Source organism: Neomonachus schauinslandi, chromosome 3, assembly GCF_002201575.2.
Source record: "Neomonachus schauinslandi chromosome 3, ASM220157v2, whole genome shotgun sequence".
NCBI lineage: Eukaryota > Metazoa > Chordata > Mammalia > Carnivora > Phocidae > Neomonachus > Neomonachus schauinslandi.
Genome location: NC_058405.1, coordinates 44147573 through 44171583, shown reverse-complemented (window position 1 = coordinate 44171583; position 24011 = coordinate 44147573). Strand labels below are relative to the sequence as shown.

Here is a 24011-nt window from a genome sequence, read left to right as displayed (position 1 = left end):
AATAAATAAATAAATAAATAAATAAATAAATAAATAAATAAATAAATTTTTAAAAAGATTGTATTTATTTAAGACACAGAGATAGAGAGAGAGAGAGAGAGAGCGCATGAGCAGGGGGAGAGGGAGAGGGAGAAGCAGGCTCCACGCTGAGCCGGGAGCCGGATGTGGGGCTCAATCCAGGGACTCCAGGATCATGACCTGAGCCTAAGGCAGATGCTTAACCATCTGAGCCACCCAGGCGCCCCTAAATAAAATATTTTTTAAAAAACATTAACTCCATATTTAATCCACTACATATACATATGTAGGCACATGCATGCAAACACATATATTTGGTTGCAGAAAATATAAATGTATGTGGAAGATTTTATTCAGTTAAATTCAAGCCAAAGGATTTAGTTAGATAACCTTTTATGGTTTTCTAAAATTTCTTGGTTACTATGAAATCTGGGTGTTAATGTACTCTCTACTTCTCTCATTTATCCAACCAAGTTGGAAGGTTTTTCCAGATTTTTATATCTTTGAAGAGGTACTATAGCTCTACTGATTCTGGAGTAGGCTACATGTGGAATTAAAAGCAAATGTAAATGCTGACATTTTCAGATCCAAAATATGTAGTTTCCAACCTACTATGGTCTGTGGAAGTAGAGTTTCTTTATTTCCCGGAGTGCTAGGTCAAATTATTTTTTGAAGGACATAAGCTCTGATCAATACAAATACTTTTTCTTCAGAAATATCTAACAAATTGGATACCTTTATTTTAACTAATAATACGGGTAATGTATTCGTTTCCTATTGCTACTGTAACAAATTACCACAAACTCAGTAGTTTAAAACAATGCAAAAATTTTTCTTATGACTCTGAGTGTCAGAAGCTCAAAATGGGTTCAATGACTAAAACTAATGTGTTCATAGGGCAGTGATGCTTCTGAAGGTTCTAGTAATTTTATAGTGGACAAATCTGGGCAGATACAATGTTGATCATAAGTAATGAGACATATTGTCATTTATTTATTATTTTTCCTAATATGATGTTCTGAGAAAGTTATAACCTTATTTTTGTGGTATTCTTGCCAAAAAAGATGACGTTAATATACTCATGAGGAAACAGAAGACAAACCAAAATTAAGGGATATTTTTAAGGGAGAAAATAGCTGGTTAATGCTCTTCAACCATGTTAAGGTCATGAAGGACAAAGACTAAGGAACTCTGACAGGTTTAAGGACATAAGAAGGCATGACAACTAAATGCAATGTAGGATCCTGGTCCAGAAAAAGAACGATAGAGAGAAAGCAAATAAGATGCAAATAATGTCTGTAGTTTAATAGTATTGTATCAATATTAATTATTCATGTAATTATTCAAAATTATATGAAATGTTAACATTAAGGCAAAGTGGGTGAAGTGAGAACTCTATACTATTTTTGCAACTTTTCTGTAAGCCACAGTTATTTCAAAATTTAGAAAAATCTTTTAAATACCTTCTTTAATGCTATCAAAATACCAAAGCAGCCTACAGTTAACCTACTGCCCCAGATCTCATTTTCCATGGTTATGACATGGATGAGGTCTCTGTCTTTTCTGATGATTTTCCTATCAAAATATTCTACTTACTTCCACTTTGTGACCTGGTATTAGGTCAAAATGTTAGGAGCTATCGCATTTCTCCTGTGTACTTACCCCTCCATTAAGTTAATTTGTACAGTGGCAAGATGATTACTGCCTTGCAGTCTAAACCAGCAGGTTACCCATAGATGTGGTTCACATGGAAAATAAGATGTAATTTAAAAAATGATAATTTTTAGTATTAATTAAAACTTCTAATAATAAATATTAATGCCAGCATTCATTTAAACAGGCTACCAGATTAAGAGGTTTATTTAAACACCAGTCATCCTTCTGTTATTTACCTTTGCTTAGTATTAGCATTGTCTGTATCAGGCCTCTTCTGGAATCTACTATGTCTCCAACTCTGGGGTACAGGATAATAAATCATTGTGGATCATTATCCTGCTCTGGAAGGTTTTTTGTGGCATTCTCACAAAACAGGACTTTGTTTTTCTGTTTATCTTGCTTAGCCTGTTAGCTAAATAAATAACGTTTACTTTTTTGACATTCCTAGTTTAGTCATTTAAAGTAAAGCATATCAGAGAGGAGGTGGGTGGGGGAATGGGTGAAATCGGTGAAGGGAATTAAGAGCACACTTATGATGAACACTGAATAATGATGTATAGAATTGTTGAATCACTCTATTGTACACCTGAAACTAATATAACACTGTATGTTAATTATACTGGAATTAAAATTAAAGACTTAATTAAAACAAACAAATAAAAGAACCAGATCAGGAGCAGATTTCTTGTATGTCCTACCTAACTTCTTTGCTCTTACTATTAGGGAAGCAAAGAATTACTAAAAGGAAAGAAATAAGATCTTTCTCTAGTCATCAACTTTCTGACACATAGTCTCTCTTTTGAAACTAATGCTTGGATCACTACAGATTTCTATAGGCAAGGTTTATGCATGAAACCTTTCTCCTGTGGCTCTCTTAATGATAAGGTCAGCTGGCTGTTCAGCTCATAGCCAAACCAGGTTCTGATCCAAGCTACTGTCCGTTGTAATTTAAACTCATTAGAATATAACTTTTAATCCACATTTAAGCTGCCAATACTAAATTTTGAAAGGAGAATGTAAAGTTAATTCTCACAGCAGTCTTAAAAAAAAATCAGTGAGTTTTTCTGGGCCTTTAGTTCTTTCCTACAAAACAAAGTTAGTAATTCTCTCAGTTAATTACTGAAGTTCTGTGAAGAGCAAATAGTCATTGGCAGTGAACGTGATGTAAGAGCATTAATATTGAAGAGTGACGAGTAACCACGCACCTCTGATTAAGTGCCTTGAAATTTAACGTCACTTGAAGGAAATCTGTGGCCCTTCTGTGTCTCCTAACATTCCTAAACATGAGAAGGTGGTTTTGGGAGATAGATTTATATTCAGAAGCTTTTAAATATGTTCTCAAGAAGCAGCACAAGGCGGGGCACAATACTGTACAAAGAGCCCCGAGGAGGTTGTGTGAGCAATATGCCCAGGTGTCATATATTCCTTTCCTCACCATCTTTCCCCTCTTATGGTGCTAATTTACTCTGCAATGTGCTCCAGTAATTGGAATCCCTCTTTATAGATTGCAAACCCTTTTTGGAAGAGAATTTTCCTTATACATCTTTAGAACGTATTTAATGCACATAGCCCACTGCTCTGCATATAGTAAGTGTTTAGTAAATATTGGTTGAATTCAAGTAAGGAAATAGAGCCTTTAAATTTTAACATGTCCCTTAAAAAGTCATTTTTAAAAAATCTGAAAGAGAAGTGTGTGTGTGTGTGTGTGTGTGTGTGTGTGTGTGTGTGAAGAAGATCAAGCCAGGAAGAGAAACCAATATATCCAGAGGCTGTGTGAGGAGACTGTGCCATGTGTTATTCTAGCAGTACTATTTAGGGCAGTGGTTCTCAACCAGGGTGATTTTGCTTCACCAAGGAGGCACTTGGCAATGTCTGGGGACATTGTTAATTGTCATGAGTTGTGGAGTATGGAGTGCTGCTATGGGCATATAATGGGTAAAGACCAAGGATGCTGCTAAAAGCTCTGGAATGTACAGTACAAATAATTATCTGGTTCCAAAATGTCAGCAGTGCCAAGGCTGAGAAACTCTGGTATAGATCAAACCAAGCTGGGGTCAGTATGATAAAACAGAGATTTTATTAGGACATAGCCCTTCTCCAAATGTAAAATTATTTTTTTATGCGCTTGCTTCTTTTTAAAGTATGTATCTTTCTCATTTGCACTCGTATCCCACATAATAGTATTACTGTGAAAATGAAAATCTTTGCCTTTAAAGTTAGAGTAGAAGCAGAACCTGGAATAGCTTTCTTTTAAGGACTTTCCTATTCTGACATCCTGAATTTTTTCCCCTCTATGTGATCTTACCAAAAAGATGGCTGAGCGGAGTTCTTAGATAACCTTACACGTAGGTAGGATGACCAGTTTCTGCCTTTTGGGAAGGCAAATTTACTTTTACAACTTTTCCTCTTCTGCTTTTTTTGGGGTAGGGGGAGATAGTGTATCTACTCCAAGATTTTAGGGATAAAAGTTAGCATAATAAGAGTAAAGTTTGAAAAGAGAGTGACAACCAAAACACAATTAAAAGGTGAAAACAGGAATAATGTCCATTTTAGCAGTGTGGCCAAATTTAACTTGAGTTGGGGATCTCAGTTAATCTGTGTGATATATTATTTTAAATTTATAGAGCATTCACTTAAATGGGTTTAAAAAAGTGACTAAGGCAATTGAAATTATGATATCAGAGATTTGGCAGTTATCTGATCCTGAAGGTCATGGCACAATTAGGCTGAGAAATCCTGGCTTGGAACGTGGAAGCCCTGAGTTAGTCTAGTAATTTTCTTGGTTTTCCTTATACTCTGGATCTAGGGATAACCCGGGACAGAGTCAAACTTCTTGAGCTGTTTGCTAATGCAAATCTTGAGATATTCCTCAGCCAGTCAACCAACCAATAATCAGCTCAAGGTCATCCCTGTACCATGGATGGAACAAGTTGTCAGTACTTAAGGCATAAAATTCATTTTGGTGAAATGCTCAGGCCATTTGACATTACTCTTAATAATCTACTGTGCTTGTTGACACATCGCATCCTCCATCCTCCGAGTTCTGACTCAAACCTGTAATAATGTGTTTACAATAGTTTCCTCAATGATATGAACAATTTGCCTATGAGCTGAAAATATGCAGTATGATACCCATTATTATCAACCTACCCATTCTGCAAGCCCAATTCATGGTAATTAATGTGAACACCTCACCTATTTCTTTTTGCTTTTGCTTTCAGCTCCTGAATTTTTATTTGTCTATTTTTTCTGTGGTGAGGAAGTTTCATAGCTCAGCAAAGTCTTAGAACTTTTTTTTTTTTTTTAATAAACAGGCTGTAAAATGCAGTTGCATCTAGCTGTAAGACATCAAGCAAGTGACCTAGGACTTGTTATTTTTCTTCTCAGTTTCTGTAGCTAAGGCAAGGGCTTTTTCTTGGCCTCTACTCAGTGATAGGCAATAACCTGAAGCTTTTAAAGTGGGAGAGGAAACCTAGAAGGTAAGCTTTTGTTTCACAAAGAAATCCCAGCAAGTTACCTAGGGATGCATTATTAATCATCTCCTCTTGTTGACAGTGCAGGGATCACTTTGTTGATATTCATCATGTCTGTTGGTAAAAAAAAAAAAAAAGGGAGGGAGGAGGAGATCGAATAACATCATTACTCTTACAGTCATTCTCTGTTTCTGCTTTATATTTGGAGATTTAGTACAGTGCATGTCTGTTTCAGTAATTGTGGTGTAATAAACATCTGTGGAGGATGGTGTAACATGTTTGTCTCTGCAGAGCCCCATAGCAAATAACATGTACATCATCGACTCTCAGATAACTCTTAGAGAGGGCCTATAACTACTGAGCACATATCAGGGAATGATGTATAATTTATATCCTGATGTAGAAAGAAAAAAAGTGAAAGAAATTTGGCTGGTAGTTTCTCATTAACTTTCGAGAGCTCTAGTAGTTCTTATTTCCTGGTTTCATCAGGAAAGTGTGTGTTTAGCATGTCCTTTTAGTCTATAAACACTCCATCCTGCCAATGATACCAAAAAAAAAAAAAAAATCCACACTGTGCAATCTAATTTCCCATATCTTGTCCCTTGTAGAATTTCTAAAGCATGGATACAGTTGCTTCAAGTACAGATCTACTCTTTATTATCAAGAGGCTTCATTCTTTTAAATTGCCTCCATGACGATTCCATGATCTGGGACTGGACTGGCTACATAATTGGCCAGGTGCAGTAGCAAATGACAATGAGAGGCCCCCTGGTTAAAAGTTATGAAGAGGGACGCCTGGATGGCTCACTCAGTTAAGCATCTGGCTCTTGATTTCCACTCAGGTCATGATCTCGGGGTCTTGGGATCGAGCCCCACGTCAGGCTCTCTGCTCAGCCGGGAGCCCACTTGAGATTCTCTCTCCTCCTCTACCTCTGCCCTCCCCCCCAATAATAAATAAATAAATAAATCTTTAAATATAAATAAATAAAAATAAAAAAATATGAAGAATTTTGCGATGGCAACAGCAGGGCATTATACCAAGCATGGAATCCTCTGTGGCCACTCAGATTGCATAACCACAAAGCCCATCTGCAAAACTGGCATACCTAATAAGACCCATGCCCATGAAGGTTACTTGGAAATGATATCCATTAGATAGCCATTCTACACAAGGAAAGCCCTGTACATATTATTTTTTAATTATAAAATTCTCCATATTACTTTATAATACTTCTAATGGTATTGAAAAGTCCAATTCATGTCATTTTTTGTAATTTTATTGAGGTGTAGTGGAAGTAGACTGACGTACACATATATAGAATGCAAAACTTGACAATTCTCAACATATGCATCCTCCCAAAAGACCATCACCACGAGAAAGGTAACAAATGTTTTATCATCCTCAAAAGCTTCTTCCTTTTTGTAATCCATCCTTCCTTTTCTACACCCTGTCCCATGGCAACTACTAATAGGCTTTCTGTCACTGTAGTTTAATTTGAATTTTCTGCAAGCATAGAATATGTACATTTGTCTAGCCTTTTTCCCTCAGCATAATGACTTTGAAGTTCATTCGTATTGTTACTTGTATCAATATTTCATTCCTTTTTATTGCTGATCAGTATTCCTTTCAGTAAACTGTTTATCCATCACATACTAATAGAGACCCGTGTTTTCTTTGGTGTTTGGCTCTTACGTGGAAAGCTGCAATGAATACCCATCCTTGTATGAAATGTGATTTTTATTTTCTTGGGTTATAACTGGGATAGGAATAGTTGAGTTACATAGTGGTTAAACGTTTAAATTTTTAAGGTAGTGGCAAATTGTTTCTTAAAGTGGTTGTTGCATTTTATATTCCCACCAGCAGTGTGTGAAGGTGATGTAGGAAATGTTGGGATTTAGAGCCAATGGCCAAGAAAGAATTCTTGAGACATCTTTAGGGCAAAAAGGTGGCTTTATTAAAGCAGGGGGACAGGACCCGGGGGCAGAAAGGGCTGCACTGGGGTTGTGACCGGTGACTGATTATATACTGTCAAGTTGGGAAGGGGTTAGAGACATCACAAGCCTCAAAGGTATTTTGGAAACAAGGTTTCTGGGACCTTGAGGGGACCAGCTATTGTTAGAAAAAGGTCATTTATTACTGTTTAGTAAACCCTCAGTCAATGAGACCCTTCAGATGTGTATCAGTGGGCCATATGATTGGAGGATGATTGCTAACATGTGTCTTGCAGGGTAGAGATAAAGGAAGTTCCTAAAGGAATTTTTATGTTAAAGTAGACTCACTGGATCCTGGGGGTTCAGGCTAAGACTGCCTTTTGCCCTTAGCAAAGTGTCAACATCAAGGCAGATGAGCTCACAGAGGAAGGTCATTCTACCTATTTCAAGGACTTGACAATCGGCTGTAGGCAATAAGGAGATTTAATTTTTTCTTTTGCCTTTGTTTCCCTTATCAAAGGTTCTAGTAGTTCCATATACTCAAAACACTTGTTATGGTCAGAAAAGACCAACTCATGTGATATTTAATTCTCTTCTAATATTACCTTAAATTTATTTGTAGACAATTTCTCAGAGAATTCTGATTTTTATTTCCAAAATTTTATTATGAAAAGTTTCAGGCAGAAAAGTTGAAAAAATTGTACAGTGAACCCTCATATATATACACCACCTAAATCTAATAATTATTATTTTGCTATATTTGCTTTATCACCTATCTATACACTTACCTCTCCATCTATCCAGTCACCATTCAATTTTTTTTTTTTTTTTTTTTTTGGTTTTAATATTCTTTTATTGTGTAGAGCAAAGATTATCAGCTTATTTATCAAACACAAGGAATAAAAAAAACAGTGAATGGGAATGATTCTCTGATGGCAGTAGAGGGCATGATAAATGATAACATCTGTATGAATACCAAATGCAGTCATTAGGATCTTTGCTGCTGGTATGAGTACCAACTGAATTCGTAATGACGGGACTTTTAAAATAATGTATTACTTAGGATGTGAGGAAGTGGAGCGCTTAATTTTTCTGTTGGTTTATTGCAGCCCTTAACAAGCACGGCTGCTAGTAAGTAGACAGTTAAATTAAACTCATGAATATCTGTTACAGTTTTTAAAATATAAAATTGAAACAAAAGCCTTGTATTGCTGTTTATACCAATGCACTGAACTGCACGAAGCACCTCTCTTTCTCTTTGTGGGTCCAAGGTTAGGAATAAACACAGGAGAGCAAAGGGGACAATTAATTGGAGCGATTTCTCCTTGTCATTTTTTTTTTTTTTAATTTTTTTTTTATTCTTATGTTAATCCCCATACATTACATCATTAGTTTTAGATGAAGTGTTCCATGATTCATCGTTTGTGCACAACACCCAGCGCTCCATGCAGAACGTGCCCTCCTCAATACCCACCACCAGGCTAACCCATCCTCCCACCCCCCTCCCCTCTAGAACCCTCAGTTTGTTTTTCAGAGTCCATCGTCTCTCATGGTTCGTCTACCCCTCCGATTTCCCCCGCTTCATTCTTCCCCTCCTGCTACCTTCTTCTTCTTCTTTTTTTTTTTTTTCTTAACATATATTGCGTTATTTGTTTCAGAGGTACAGATCTGAGATTCAACAGTCACCATTCAATTTTAAAGGATGAAAGAATATGTAAGTATAATGGGGAATAACACAGATCTCAGACACAGATTGTCATCCAATAAAAATTATGTTTTCCTCTCAGATTTTTCGCTTACAGCTGATAGTTTCTTGTTAGATTAAAAAATCTAGAACAGAATTTCGAGATCATGTAGTTCTTTTTTTTTTTTTTTTTTTTTTTATTTTTTTTTTTTTTTTTAAAATTTTTTTTTTTTTTTTTTAAAGATTTTATTTATTTATTTGACAGAGAAAGACAGCGAGAGAGGGAACATAAGCAGGGGGAGTGGGAGAGGGAGAAGCAGACTCCCCGCCGAGCAGGGAGCCCGATGCGGGACTCGATCCAGGGACTCCAGGATCATGACCTGAGCCGAAGGCAGTCGCTCAACCAACTGAGCCACCCAGGCGCCCGAGATCATGTAGTTCTTAACATCATCATTTTCTTCACTACACAAATGAGAATCTATGGCCAAATTAAATGATTTGCGCAAGGTAATAAGGTTAATCGTGAATCAGATTTCATGATTTCTAGATCAACATTCTGTGCCCAAATCCACATTTTCTCACAATATTAATTATTCATATTTTAAATGAATAAAATGTGTTACTGTTACTGAATTGTAAAAAATTATTTTGCAGTCCATTTGTTAAGATACAGTTCTGTATTATAATTATATACAAAAGCCTGCATTTTTAAAGTTGAAAGGAATATTAGTATTCTCTATGTTTTTACCAACCCTAGTGACCATCTGAAACCTGACTCTGGAGTGAGTGGGTTAGTATTTTGAAAAAATGTTTAAGGCAATTCAGTTATTTTTCCTAATTTTCTTTATCTGTAGTGAAACATTAAGTATATAAATGACCCATATTTTTTTCTCCCTTTTTGTCTCCGTTTACCAATCTTTGGGACATTTATCTTCATGCCAGCAACTCCATCGGAATTTTTCAGATGAAGGAAGAGGAAATGGAACTTAGAGAAGTCCAATTTTATTTGTTAATAAGAAGGAGGTTGAAAGTAATGGTTAAAATTGGATTTTTAAGCTATCAGTGGATGTAATTTATTCCATCATGCCGGGTCCCCATTTGCCTTCTCTTTATTGCAGGTAATTGAGAATTAGTCACGTTTGTTATTTTTAGCACTCCCCGATTTTGTCTGGAAATGGAAATGAAATTACAAAAACAGGTAAAGAAAAGCTATCAAAAATATTTTTAAAATCACCACTCCTGATTCAGTGAGCCAGGAAATATTAGGAGACTTGGAAAAGGATTGTTCTAAGATAAAAATTAGGTGGGTTTTGAGTTGATTATTCATCTGAATAGCCAAGATTGAGTAGAATCACTGAGATCTCCTTGCCACACATCTTAAAGTAAGTGTGTTGGTGCTAAGAAGAGAGCAGGGGACTCTGATTTCAGTTATTTTACTACTAATGCTTGATTTTGAGAAAGTGAATTTTTGAAGCTTTGGAATAGGGCTTTTAACTTGCTTTTTTCTCCCTTAATCTTGAAATTTTACCCATTTACACAAACTGTTTTTTAGAAAGAATATTCCAGATGCATTTAAAAATTTGATGGTCAGTAGACAGTTTAATCTGAAGAAAAAAGACTGATTTATATTTCTAGGTACCCTCAAAATAGAAAGTAGAGCTTCCAGTGCTATTTCTTTGTAAGGGTTTAAATTCATGTACAGGCTGTTAATTTGAAGGGCGTTTGAAGTTTGAATTATAATGCATCAGTCATCCTTGAAAACTCAGGCAATTAATATACACAAATACAAAATTCCCTAAACAATATTTTTGTACACACGTCATTTATATATGCTTATAGGAATTACTCATGCTAAACTGCAATTTACCAAATCCCTGGTAACGAAACAAATCACCCTGTCATTTTATACTTAAAAATGTCCATACTAACTTTTTTCAAAATGCAGGTATGGCATTTGATTGCAGATACTTAGTGATGCCAGAATTCTCATCTTAATAGTGAGAAGGAAAAATGTTCTATTTTAAGAATCATTATGCCAGTTAACAAGTTATTATTAACATAATAAATTATTATTTCCTTTGTTAAAAGGATCTTCTGACATCTTGACAAATTTAACACATCTACCAAGTGGAAGTTACTCATTTATCACTCTAGAGATCAGTATCACCATTTTTAAATACATATACTTACAATAATGGCAATGCCCTATGCTTTGTTACAGTTCTCGTTCACTTTCTATGCAAGTGAATTAACCTTGTGGCAGTCCCCTATCCCTGAAAATAGAAAGAACTCAGTAAATAACTTTAAAGAACAGTGTCTATTACACACAGGTATTCAGAGGAATTTACGAATGACTTGCAATGTATTTGGGGGAACTAAATGTCAATATTTTATTCAATCTACTTTTGAATTTTTATTTTAAAACCAAAAGATTGTGTTTTTTTAATCTTTCTAATTTTTCCTTTCATCATATTTATGCAGGTCCTTCAGAGTGCTTAGAAATGCTTAAGAATTTTAATGGAAAGTTATTCATTTGGGTAAAAACATGGAAAATAACCTGATTACATTAATGATTTAAAAATACACATTTAATAATTGACAATGATAAAAAGTTAATGTTTATAATTAATTTGATAAAGAAATTACTAGTGGTTATAAATGCCTCCGAGTGAAATTTGGAGAAGGTAAGTGGTATATGCCACAGATAAATTATAATGGGGCAGAGAACCAGAGATTTTTAATTTGGAGAGGTTTTACTTGCCTTGATATCTTTGAAGGTATCAACAGAAAGTCATCTTCCTTACCTTAGACCATGACCTTTTTTTTAAAGTTTAAATTCAATTAACCAACTTATAGTACATCATTAGTTTCAGATGTAGTGTTTAATAATTTATCAGTTGCATATAACACCCCATGCTCATTATATCACGTGCCCTCCTTAATACCCAGCACCCAAATACCCCATCCCCCCACTCACCTCTGCTCCAGCAACCCTCAGTTTGTTTCCAGTAGTTAAGAGTCTCTCATGGTTTTTCTTCCTCTCTGATGGCTTCCCATTCAGTTTTCCCTCCCTTCCCCTATGATCCTCTGCCCTGTTTCTTATACTTCACATATGAGTAAAACCATATGATAATTGTCTTTTTCAGACTGACTTATTTTGCTCAGCATAATACCCTACAGTTACATCCACATTGATGTAAATGGTAGGTATTCATCCTTTCTGATGGCTGAGTAATATTCCATTGTATATATATATACCACATCTTCTTTATCCATTCATCTGTTGATGGACATCTCAGGTCTTTCCAGAGTTTGGCTATTGTGGACACTGCTGCTATGAACATTGGGGTTCAGGTGCCCCTTCAGATCACTACATTTGTATCTTTGGGGTAAATACCTAGTAATGCAATTGCTAGGTCATAGGGTAGCTCTATTTTTAAACTCTTGAGGAACCTCTATACCATTTTCCAGAGTGGCTGTACCAGCTTGCATTCCCACCAACAGTGTAAGAGGGTTCCCCTTTCTCTGCATCCTTGCCAACATTTGTTGTTTCCTGTCTTGTTAACTTTAGCCATTCTGACTGGTATGAGGTGGTATCTCTTTGTGGTTTTGATTTGGATTTCCTTGATGCCGAGTGATGTGGAGCATTTTTTCATGTTTCTGTTGGCCATTTGTATGTCTTCTTTGAAGAAGTGTTCATGTCTCCTGCCCATTTCTTGACTGGATTATTTGGTTTTTTGGGTGTTGAGTTTGGTAAGTCCTTTATATATATTGGATACTAGCCCTTTATCTGATATGTCATTTGAAAATATCTTCTCCCATTCCGTAGGTTGCCTTTTAGTTTTGTTGACCGTTTCCTTTGATGTGCAGAAGCTTTTTATCTTATCAAGTCCCAATAGTTCATTTTTGCTTTTGTTTCCCTTGCCTTTGGAGACATGTCTAGCAAGAAGTTGCTGTGGCTGAGGTCGAAGAGGTTGCTGCCTGTGTTCTCTAGGATTTTGATGGATTCCTGCCTCACGTTTAGGTCTTTCATCCATTTTGAGTTTATCTTTGTGTGTGGTGTAAGAAAATGGTCCAGTTTCATTCTTCTACATGTGGCTGCTGGGAAAATTGGACAGCCCCATGACCTTTATTCTTACCTAATTCTCAGCCTTAGCTTTCCATAGCCCTTCACTGTGGGCTCACTCATATTCCCAAATCAGGATGGAAACAGTGGGCAGGGTTGCCTGGCTGGCTCAGTTGGTAGAACATGTGACTCTCGATCTTTGGGTTGTGAGTTCAAGGCCTGCTTTGGGTGTAGAGATTACTTTAAAAAAAAAAAAGAGAGAGAGAGAGTGGGCATATTTAGAGAGTCCTGTGGTTTTCAAGAGTAGGAGCTTATTATAGTGTTTTATTCCAAAATAAAAAGTGAGTTCCTACTCATGAATATTAGACTCCTTTTTATAGAAAAAGTTTTACAAGCTCAAACTCAGTGTACATCTTCTAACAGATACTGGTTTGCCTCTGAAGAAAATCAGACAGTGTATTAGAAATCAGTATGTTCTTCAAAATTGCAAGACAACCACGAACTTCTGGATTTGGACTTCTTAACTCCTCTCCCCTTGACTCCAGGACCTATAAACATTTCAGTTATTTCTTTGATTTCAACCACACCTTTCTTTTTGATCTTAAGAGTCCTCTGAACTTTTATTGGGTATTTGATTACTATTTTTTTTCTACTTTGAATTTTGAGTTTCTTTCCACAGAAATTTGAACTTGTCCATTTGATTGGAGCTCTGCACTTTTAATTTAGAAATCACAGGACTCATTTCTGTCTGAAGAATTACCAAGGTCATAAAAGTATCATACTTCTAGGATGTATGTAAAATTATGACAACTGCTGATATGCTAATAAGAGGATCTGGTGACCTCTTCTGGTTCATTTTTACTCTGCTCCCTTCCATGATTCTAGGGAGCAACACCATGCCTTGCACTCCAGCTTACTCTTAAGGAGTACTTAATTTTACACAGCATGATGGTTATTTCTTTTTCCCAGAGGGTCAGAGATTTTTTTGTCCTTTAGGCCTGGGTACAGAATCACTACTTCTAGGAGTCCTGCCCAACAACCTGATCTAACAGTCTCTCAAGCTCTTTCTGTCCTTTTATCCTTATTGCTATCACTGCCTTGTGTTTTATTACTCATTATTTCTTAATTTGTTTATTTGCCTTCTTCCTCCACTGGAACACAAGATCCATGACCTGAGGGACCAGATCTCTGTTATTCACTACTGCAAAAGAACAGTGTCTGGCATAGAGAGGACTCTCAGGAAATGTTGGTTGAATGGCAGATATTGACAAAGGAAGGTCTCTCTAAAATTACAGGCACTAGGCATCTCTAAATGTAAAACAATAACAATTAAAATGGTATCTTAATTTTGTCTAACTGAAAACATGGAATTATATAGACTAAATCATCTTAGAAAGAATGTTAAATATTGGGTACCTGGGTGGCTCAGTAGGTTAAGCATCTGCCTTCGGCTCAGGTCATGATCCCAGGGTCCTGGGATCTAGCAGCATCCGGCTCCCTGCTCAGCAGGGAGGCTGCTTCTCCCTCTGCCTCTGCCCCTCCCTCTACTTGTGCTCTCTCATGCTCTCTCTTTCTCAAATAAATTAGCTAATTAATTAATTTTTAAAAGGAATGTTAGGGCGCCTGGGTGGCTCAGTTGGTTAAGCGACTGCCTTTGGCTCAGGTCATGATCCTGGAGTCCCCGGATCGAGTCCTGCATCGGGCTCCCTGCTTGGTGGGGAGTCTGCTTCTCCCTCTGACCCTCCCCCGTCTCATGTGCTCTCTCTCATTCTCTCTCTCTCAAATAAATAAATAAAATCTTTAAAAAAAAAGGAATGTTAAATATTACAAATATCAATTCTAACAATATTCTAGGGACAGCTAATGTGTTCAGAAATATTAACAATCAATAATAATTGTGTAATTGATTTTTAATTTTTATTTCTGAACATCACTAGTGTGCTTACAGTCCGGTGAAAATGAAACACTTCTTTGTGCTTTTAATGGTGTTTTAATTTAAAGGTTCATACATTTTTTGATGACCTTGGAGATAACTTTTTCAATCATCATGGGTAGTTGCAGCTGAAGGTTTGATTTCTCTTTTTTTGCTGCTGCTACTAGATTGTGCCCTTGACTTTGCTCTCTTCTGAACTGATACTTTTGTTCCTGTTCAGAAATCAAAAATAGCATGTGAACATTACATCATACATAATTTTTCCACCAAAACATTTGAGGATAACTTAGATTCATTTATTAGAGTTTTATTTTCCCAAATCTTGTAATACCCTAGAGTTCTACACTAACTAACCTTACACTGGATGCCAGAGGACATGCACTAAGCTCTTATTTAAAATCTATTTATGATGTATTTTAAATATTCAGTAGAGACGCCTTAAACATGCAGCCTTAGTTTATTGAAAATGGATTTCCTAAAACCAGGAGATTAGATATTTATATCAGGCATTTGTATAAAGACAGGTTTTGCAAATCTGTCATACAAAGGACTGATTATGATGATCACGTATTGTTTAGCAGCCCAGTTATATTTTTCTATATTAGTAACTGCTATAGCCCACCCATATCATTCTATATTTTGTTTTCATTTTTAACTTATGTTTGATTCATGTTTCTGATTGAATGAAGATTGCTTATAAATGTAGAAATTTCAAGCTTTTCTGCTTTACCATTCCAATATAATACATTTACATAAGCTGTTTTAAAAGTCCTGAGACTTCTGAAATTAGAAGTTTAAGGAACCAGTACCTACCTGCTTTTGGTATTATAGCTATCCTTTTGGTATTACTGCATAGAAAGAGATTTATGTTGACACTTGTGGTTCTAAACCAGTGGGAATTTTGCCACCCGGGAGACATTGTCCATTTTTACAGACATTTTGATTGTCACAATTAAACTGTGCTAATGAGTTCTAGTGGGTAGAAGCCAGGGATGTACTAAACATTCTGTAACACACAGAATAGCCCTTCGCAACAAAGAATTATCTGGTTTAAAATGTAAATAGTGCTGAGATAAAGAAACACTGGTTTATACAAAGTTTTAAAAATTAGTGTACTTTAGAAAAAAGGGATTTTTACTTAATATGAGTATTAAAGTTCTCCAAAAAGGCTAAGATACTCAAAAAATGTCTTCTTTTTTTTTTTTTTTTTAAAGATTTTATTTATTTATTTGAGAGAGAGAATGAGAGAGAGCACATGAGAGGGGGGAGGGTCAGAGGGAGAAGCAGACTCCCTGCGGAGCAGGGAGCCCGATGCGGGACTCGATCCAGGGACTCCAGGATCATGACCTGAGCTGAAGGCAGTTGCTTAACCAACTGAGCCACCTAGGCGCCCTCAAAAAATGTCTTCTTAAAGGAAAAGATGAATACTAGGGATAATAAGAAATGAAATCACAGGTAATGGAAAAAAAGATTGTGTCGGCTTTTGTAGGCCATTCTAAGAAATTTGGCTTTTACTTTGCACGAGATAAGAACCCATTATATGGTATAGAGCAGAGGAGAAGCATAATCTACTTTATGTTTTCACAGGATCCTTTGACTTCTATGGTAGAGAGAATTCTAAAGCTTTATTCTCCAAAGTTCCTTTCCCTTGTTATTCAATTAGTACTAATCTAGGTACTAATGTGAAGGGACTTTGCAAATGTATTAGATCACAGGCCATAAAATAGTAAGATCATCATAGATTATCTGGCCATATCCAATCTATTCACTTAAGACCTTAAAGCAGAGAAATTTCTCCATCTGGTGTTAGTCAGAGGGATGTGGCGGAAGAGGGAGGTAGGCAAAGGAGAGATTCGAAGTATGGGGGAGATGCCACCCACTATTGGTAGCTCTGAAGGTGGAAAAAAGGCCACAAACCAAGGCATATGGGCAGCTTCTGGAAGCTGAGAAACACACCCAACCAAAAACCAGAAAGGAAACAGGGATCTCAGGTCTACACTGCATAGAACTGAGTTCCATCATCAGCCCAAACAATTATGGAAGCATGTTTTTCCCTAAAGCCTCCAGAAAAGAACACAGCCCTGCTGACACCTTGATTTTGGCCTAAACAGAACTGTCGGAGCCACACTGTGCCTGGACTTTGGACCATGGAAACTGTAAAATAATAAATAGTTGTTTTAAGCCACTAATTCTGTGGTAATTTATTTCAGCTACAATAGTAAACTAATACAGTTACTGTGCTGAGGATTGTAGACTCTGGGAAAGCAAGGGTAAAAATGGAAACAGCTGGGAATGCCTCTCGGTAACCTGGGCAAGAGATGACGGTGACCTAGAGCAAGGTGGTGGTGGTGGGAATGATGAATAACAGTTTAGTTCTGGATATGTCTTAAAGATAGAGCCAATAGAATTTTCTAATGAATTGGGTAGGTGTTATGAAAGAACTAGAGAATACAAGAATAATACCAAAGGTTTTGCATGAGCAACTGGATGGATGGAGTTGTCATGAACTAAACTAGATAAGACTGAGCAGATTTTAAGGGAAAGATTAAGATGTTAGTTTTAGATATAGTTATGATTCTTTTTAAGATTTTATTTTAAACTATTTAGCCCCAGGGAGAGCAAATATTTGACACATATGCCTCCTCAACCTGTCCACTGACATTGCTCATAGATCACGTCACGCTTGTCAGCTGATTCAAGACATTAATTACATCAGAATCCTTCTTAGCTCAGCATTCAAGGCAGCACTATCAAAGGAGAGGTGTCATAATTCAAGATGAAACCATTTGCCATTCTTATTGTTCTAGTGTCTCTTGAATCACACACCATGTGTATAAAACATAAATATGTCTTTCTGTATATTGCTCAATGATTTAGCAACATGTCCATATACTGCATTTATCATAGAAATACATAGCTCTGAATTGTAGAGGTCTTCAGTGATTATGAACAATTTATTTTAATATAACATAGTTCATCTCTTCCCATACTCTAGTCAAAATATATTTCTTTTCCTCTTGATTAAAAAAAATAAGAGGCACTATGTACAGAATTTCAGGAAACATTATTAACTCACCCTTTTTCCAGTCACACACACATAGAAACTTTATCTTTGTTTATCTTGTGGTCAAGAAGAGGACTGGGTTTGAGGCTTTCTGGAGATGAACACCCATGTATTTATTCCTAAAATAAACATGCAAGTTAGAGTTAGTGAGATGAGATCAAGAGATACTTTTGGCAAAGCATCAGACTGGGAGATGTTCAGTGAGGGGGCTTTTCTAGACTTACTGATCAGCTCATGGGAGTAGTGCTTGGGTTGGTGGCACTGCTGCTTTGTTTGGGGTTAAGTGGAAAATGAGCCATGTCAATCTGAAACAGTCACTTCTTACTGATGGGCAACTATGTTTAGCCAGCCATATCCCCTGGATCCATTATTGTCTACCTTCACTATAGTTTCATACTACCCTACATATGCCACTTAGCACTGCTGTGCATAGTATAGATTACTGGATGATACTTGGTCACATTGCAGCTAGGCAGCAGTGACCAATCTGTAGGCATACACTCTTGGTTGTCTGTAAGATCAAGTGGGCACAGTGCCTGGAAGAACTGACCAGGATCACTACAATATTCTGTTGGTGGTGGAATAGTCACCCTCTCACAGTCCCGTGGTCGCTGACATACCCAAACATTCATATGCTTGGGCATACTGACACACAAAAATGTATACACACACAATTACTTATATCCTCCCACAAAGCCATTTGGTCTTTTCCCTGGCATCTTCTTACCCTGGATGCTCTTGAAATATTCTATTTGATTTCCTATACAATATCATCCAGATGACAAAAGAAAACATGCTGCATTTAGGGGGGCAGGGGGTGCTATCGGGACTTTGTCCTTAATGAGTTTGAGTCAGACTGTTTATTCCCTGGCAGAACTGATTGCTATGACCATCTTTTCAGAAAGACTCTTTTCTTGGCCCTTGAGAATCATAGCATCTTCTGAGCCTTCCAGACAGTCTGTTCATGCAGTATTGACTTTTCAGTTATATGTATTGTTTTGGCAGTTTGGGCATCTAAAGAATAAACTCCTGAATAGCAGAAAATATGCAACAATGTCTAGCTAATGGTGCCTAATATTCTTTGAATGAATCAAGCTAACAAACAACACTTTTTTATTATGATAACATAATGGCAAACAATCAGAGACTCACTAATTTTATCTTGACTGAAGCCCCAAATTCCTTTCGCACGTTGGTTGATTTTTGCTGAATCTGAGTCAGTAGACATATAATGAAAATCTAAGGCAGGTTTTGCTAATAATTTCAAGAAAACTAGAAGGCTTGAGAAATGAAAGAAATCTTGTCTTTCATAAAAACTGTTTAAAATATATTTTGTAATAAAAGATTCTCCTTTGGCTATTATAAAGACCAAGCAATCCTCTATAAATCAAGCTTGGCAAAAGCTTATTTAATTTGGTATGCTTGGAAGTTAACCAAACTAATTTATAAGTGTCACTCATCCTTTTGTTAATTCATTTCACTGACAGGCTTTGAAAAGAATGTAGAGACATTTCATCACTGGGTCACCTGTGGGCCATACTTAGCACTAATTGGAAAGATGGCTCACCACAAGTGAGATATTAAAACATAGAGAAGAGGCTCTTGTTTCAAGCTATTCTTATTTATTTATTCTCAGCCATGCCATGCTGACAGATCATTATTTTTCCAATAGCACCATTTTGCCATTCAATATAGAAGTCAATGGCAATCAAAACATCATTTGCAATTGTAGTGAACAGTAACCTCAATTTCACGTGGATTTCCCTTTTTATCATTTCAGAAGAATGGAATGTAGATAAGTACTGTGATGAGAGTCAAAATGAGACAGATATTATTATATATATAGACAAGCCCAGTGCAGAAGTTGTAGAGAGTTTTATGATGACTATTTACTAGTCTGAAGATAATGAAAGTTTTCCTCAACTGAAGACTGAATAATTTTAGAGTCTATGCACAAACCTTTAATAAAGTTCATTAGTGGATGTGGGATATATTTGACTACTGACTCTTCCAGGCATGATTCATTTTGCTTCTTTATTTGGCTGAAAATGAAGTGTGCCCCGAAATAACTGCCTGAGTAATAATGTTTTTGTTTTTTTTTTTTAATATTTATTGCCTTAGTCAAAAAAACTATATATCTTCTTGGTTCATTTACAGAAAGAATTACATGAGTATTCAAAGCTGTCAGGATAGTTGGTTAGATTCATTCACTATACAAAAGTATTTATTGCACATCTACTATGTGTTACTGTTTTAAGCATGGGGGCTATAAAAGATAAAACCCTATCTTCTTGGATAATATATAAATTGTAGTCTGTAAAGACAGAAAAACAAAAGAAATAAGTAACTTTGTGAAGTACTAGATGGTGATAAATACTATGGACAAAAATAAAATAGAGAACAGAGACAGGGAGTGATGAAGAATATGCTTTTTAAATAGAGTGGTCAGGGAATGTTTCATTGAGAAGTTTACATTTAAGTGAATACCTTGTATTTGCCAACTGAGCAACATTTGGGTAAAGAGTACAGCAATCAGGGTACAGAGGCCCTTGTCTAGGATGAGCATGGTGGGTTGTAGGAGGCTGGAGGGCTAGATTAAAGTGAACAAATATAGGACAGAAGGAGGTGAAGTCGGAGGAGAAATGAGGATTCAACCTCATGAAGCCTAATAGGTCAGGGTAATAATGGGAATTTACTCAAGGAGAGGTGGCAGCTATTCGAAAGTTTTGAGCCAGAAGAGTGATAGAACCTAACCCGTATGTTAACAGGATCACAGATGATATGTTGAGCATAAATGTAGTTAAGGAAACAGCAGAAGCTGGAAGGTCTGCCTTCCATTCATTTGTTTATTCATTCATTCATAGAGTAAACATATATCCAACATTTACAATGATTCTGTCTAGAAAAGGAAGAAGAATTTCCTGGGATTCAGTTCATTCATGAAATTTAAATCTTTTTTTTGTAAAAGCTGTAGAAAAGTCCTCTTTTTTCTTTTCCTTTTTTTTTAAACAAAAAGTATTTGAATTCCATGAGTGAACCGAGTCCCAGAAAAGATGTCTTTATTTCTAATAAATGGAGAATTCCCTGTCCACATTATGTCTAACACACTCGGTTCTGGTAAGTCAGAGTGACTGATCTGGAGAAAATAAAACTAGTAAACAAACCAAAAAAACTTTAAAGAACTAGTGTTTCACTGGTGGTTATAAGAGATGGTTCTCTTTAGAGAGGAAGAGCACTGGAATTATTCATCATATATTGCATTTTTATAAATATATGTACAATAAGGCTAACATGTTATTTATATATGATTTCTTAGAATTTTGGCAATTGTAGTGATACCTGATCCAAAAGAAAAGCAAGGAGTGGGTTCAGGAAGCAACAAATGGGTTCAATGAACAGGTTATCAGAAATTACTCTGAGGATATCTGGATGACTTTCAAAGTTCATCATTAATGAAAAATTTGTTATTTATGTACTTTATGAGCTACAAGAAAATATAGCTGTGCTTCATTTCATAGATTCATTTCTGTTGAGTACTCTGTTTCATCTGTCTATTAAAGATCAGAGATCTTTATGATTTATGCTGTTTTTACGTGCTTTTGTTTTCATTATTAAAATAATCTTTTGCTTTGTTGAATAAAAGTAATATGTAGAAATCTCTGTACATAGTTTTCACCTCACTTAATTTTAAGATTCCAAATGCCGCATGTTACTTTGACTTGAAGATGCCCTTTTATGAGCTGCTCTGTATTTTTGACAATTCCTCAACTTAATTTTACAAGTGACTACCACCCTGTATCTAACATGCTGCTTTGGGAAGACATAAAAGCATTACTAAAAGCACTATTGGGAGCAATTTGCCAAAACCCTTAGAGGCGTAATGGATTTTGCTAATAGATATTTTCTGGAGCTACGTTTTATAATTACTAGATCCAAAGTGATTCTATTTTTTTCCAGAGTCGTATGGATATTCATATGTGAAGTACTAAAATTATGTTAAAATTCAGTTTACCAAATATTAGGGAAATAATTTACTGGCATATTAATGGAGGGGGGGGAGTTGAAACTCTGTTGAAGAAAATGAATTCTTGATTTCCTCTGATGTGAATTTACACAAGGGCAATATTCTGATATTTGTATTGCTCTCATAAAGCCCCACAGTAAGGTGATTTGTTTTATGAACTATATTTCCTTATGCTTTTTGAAATAATCATTTGTTCCCATTGGTTGAAATCATTCTCTGTTTTTGCAATCTCTTCTCTTCTCCAATTCCTATTGTTTACCTCAATCTTTTATATCTCAAGAAATGGCACTGCCTTCACCCACATGTTCAAGCAAGAAATGTTGTCATCATCTTCATTTCCTTCATTTCCTCTACCTACCCTCATCTCCCTCAAATCAATTCATCAATGAAGTGTGCCAGTTTCATATTGTGAATCTGTCCTTATTTGTCCACTTTTTTTTTAGATTTTATTTATTTATTTCTGCGAGAGAGACAGAGGGAGAGAGAGAGCATGAGTGGGGTGGGAGGGGGCAGAGGGAGAAGCAACCCCCTGCTAAGCAGGGAGGCCGATGTGGGGACTCCATACAGGACTCGATCCCAGGACTGTGGGATTATGACCTGAGCTGAAGGCAGCCGCTTAACTGACTGAGCCACCCAGGCACCCCTCCACTTTCAATACTACACCCTCTCCTGAACTCCATCCTATCTTAGTTGGACTCCATCATGAAAGTGTTAGCCATTGCAATCTAATTGGTTTTCCTTCTTCTTCCATCCACCCCTCCAAGAAGACAAAACAAAACAAAACAAACTCCACAGAAGAATTTTTCTCTATACATTAGCACTGGAGCAGAAGGGTTAACCCAAATAAGATCATTGTTCTGACCTGTGTAACACTACTACATTCCCATTTGAAGCTTAATTTTTACTTTGTATTTAGAGCTTCTTTCCAGTGCTCTTAATGTAGAACTTTCTGAAGTTCTCAATCCCATTTGCATTAAGTACCAATTATGCCACATAATACCAATTTAAGACTTAAAGTAAAAACAGCTCTAGTCAGTGTAAGCTATAGATGAAACAGTGCCCAGAGATCACATGGATTTCTGGGAATAAGTAACTTCCATTTTAATGTTCAGAAAAGGATCCATTTGCTTCCATAGCTTGATTTTTATGTGACCTTCTTTGGGTTCCTTCTTGCTACAACATTCAAGCATACAGGGACTTCACTAATGTTAATTAATTTCTGCAGCAATGTGGAGGTGTTAATAAGAGAAAAACAGTTGGAAAAAGAATGCACTGAGTAGGAGGAAAGTCTGCATGGGTCTACCCGTTAGAGAGAGCCTTGAGTGCTTAAGAGCCAGTAGTCATCGTATATGGCTGGGACAATGACTTTGTTCAGGGATGCGGAGAACTGAGTGTTTCTGAGTCCTGACTCATAAAGGGAGATCTTTCTTGCCATACTAAAAAGTTGGAATTTTGTCTTGAAAGACTCTGGGGAGGCACTGAGAGATTTTATTATATCTACTGTTGATTTTCAAAGTCTGATGGGTTCGATTTTTCTTCAGTTTGAAAACAAAACTCTCCAAAGCTCTGCTTGAAAATACAAATCAAATCCAAGAGCTTTAAATCAGTAGAGATGAAACATGCCTTCAAACTTGTCAAAATTAAATGAGGATGAAGTTTGCTCAAAATAACACTTCCTCCAATTGCTTCTCCCACACCTTCAAATTAATCATGGAGTTTTAGGCTATGGTGAATGTGGAATAAAAATGTTTAGGGATTGTCAAACCAAAGGTTAGAAAAAAAATATTTCCAGAAATAGATAGCTACACTGCCAATTAAATCTTGATCAGCAGTTTCTTAATTTGTAAATGTAATAGAGTGTGGAAAACTAATTCAAGGACAAGAGATATATTTTCATCAAACTTATAACTTAGATTTCTCCTCACTTCCTACATGTATCTTCTAAATAGTAAAAGACATCAGTGAAATTAAATATATTTTAAACTAGGCATTATTTTAAAAATGTCACAGGGATTTACAGTTAAGGCCATCTATTATATTTACAGATTTCAAGAGCATCAAAATAAAAAATAACCCCAAAGCATGCTGAATGGCAAAAAACACATGAAGTACAAACTTAGAAACTGCACATCAAACATCAAACTTTTCTCCAAAATAAAAT

The 24011-nt window shown here is 36.2% G+C and overlaps 1 pseudogene; it reads right to left on the bottom strand.

The window, feature by feature from the left end:
• The window catches only part of LOC110587646, a 50659-nt pseudogene extending 32189 nt beyond the window's left edge, over positions 1-18470 (bottom strand).
• Positions 18471-24011: the final 5541 nt, after the last annotated feature.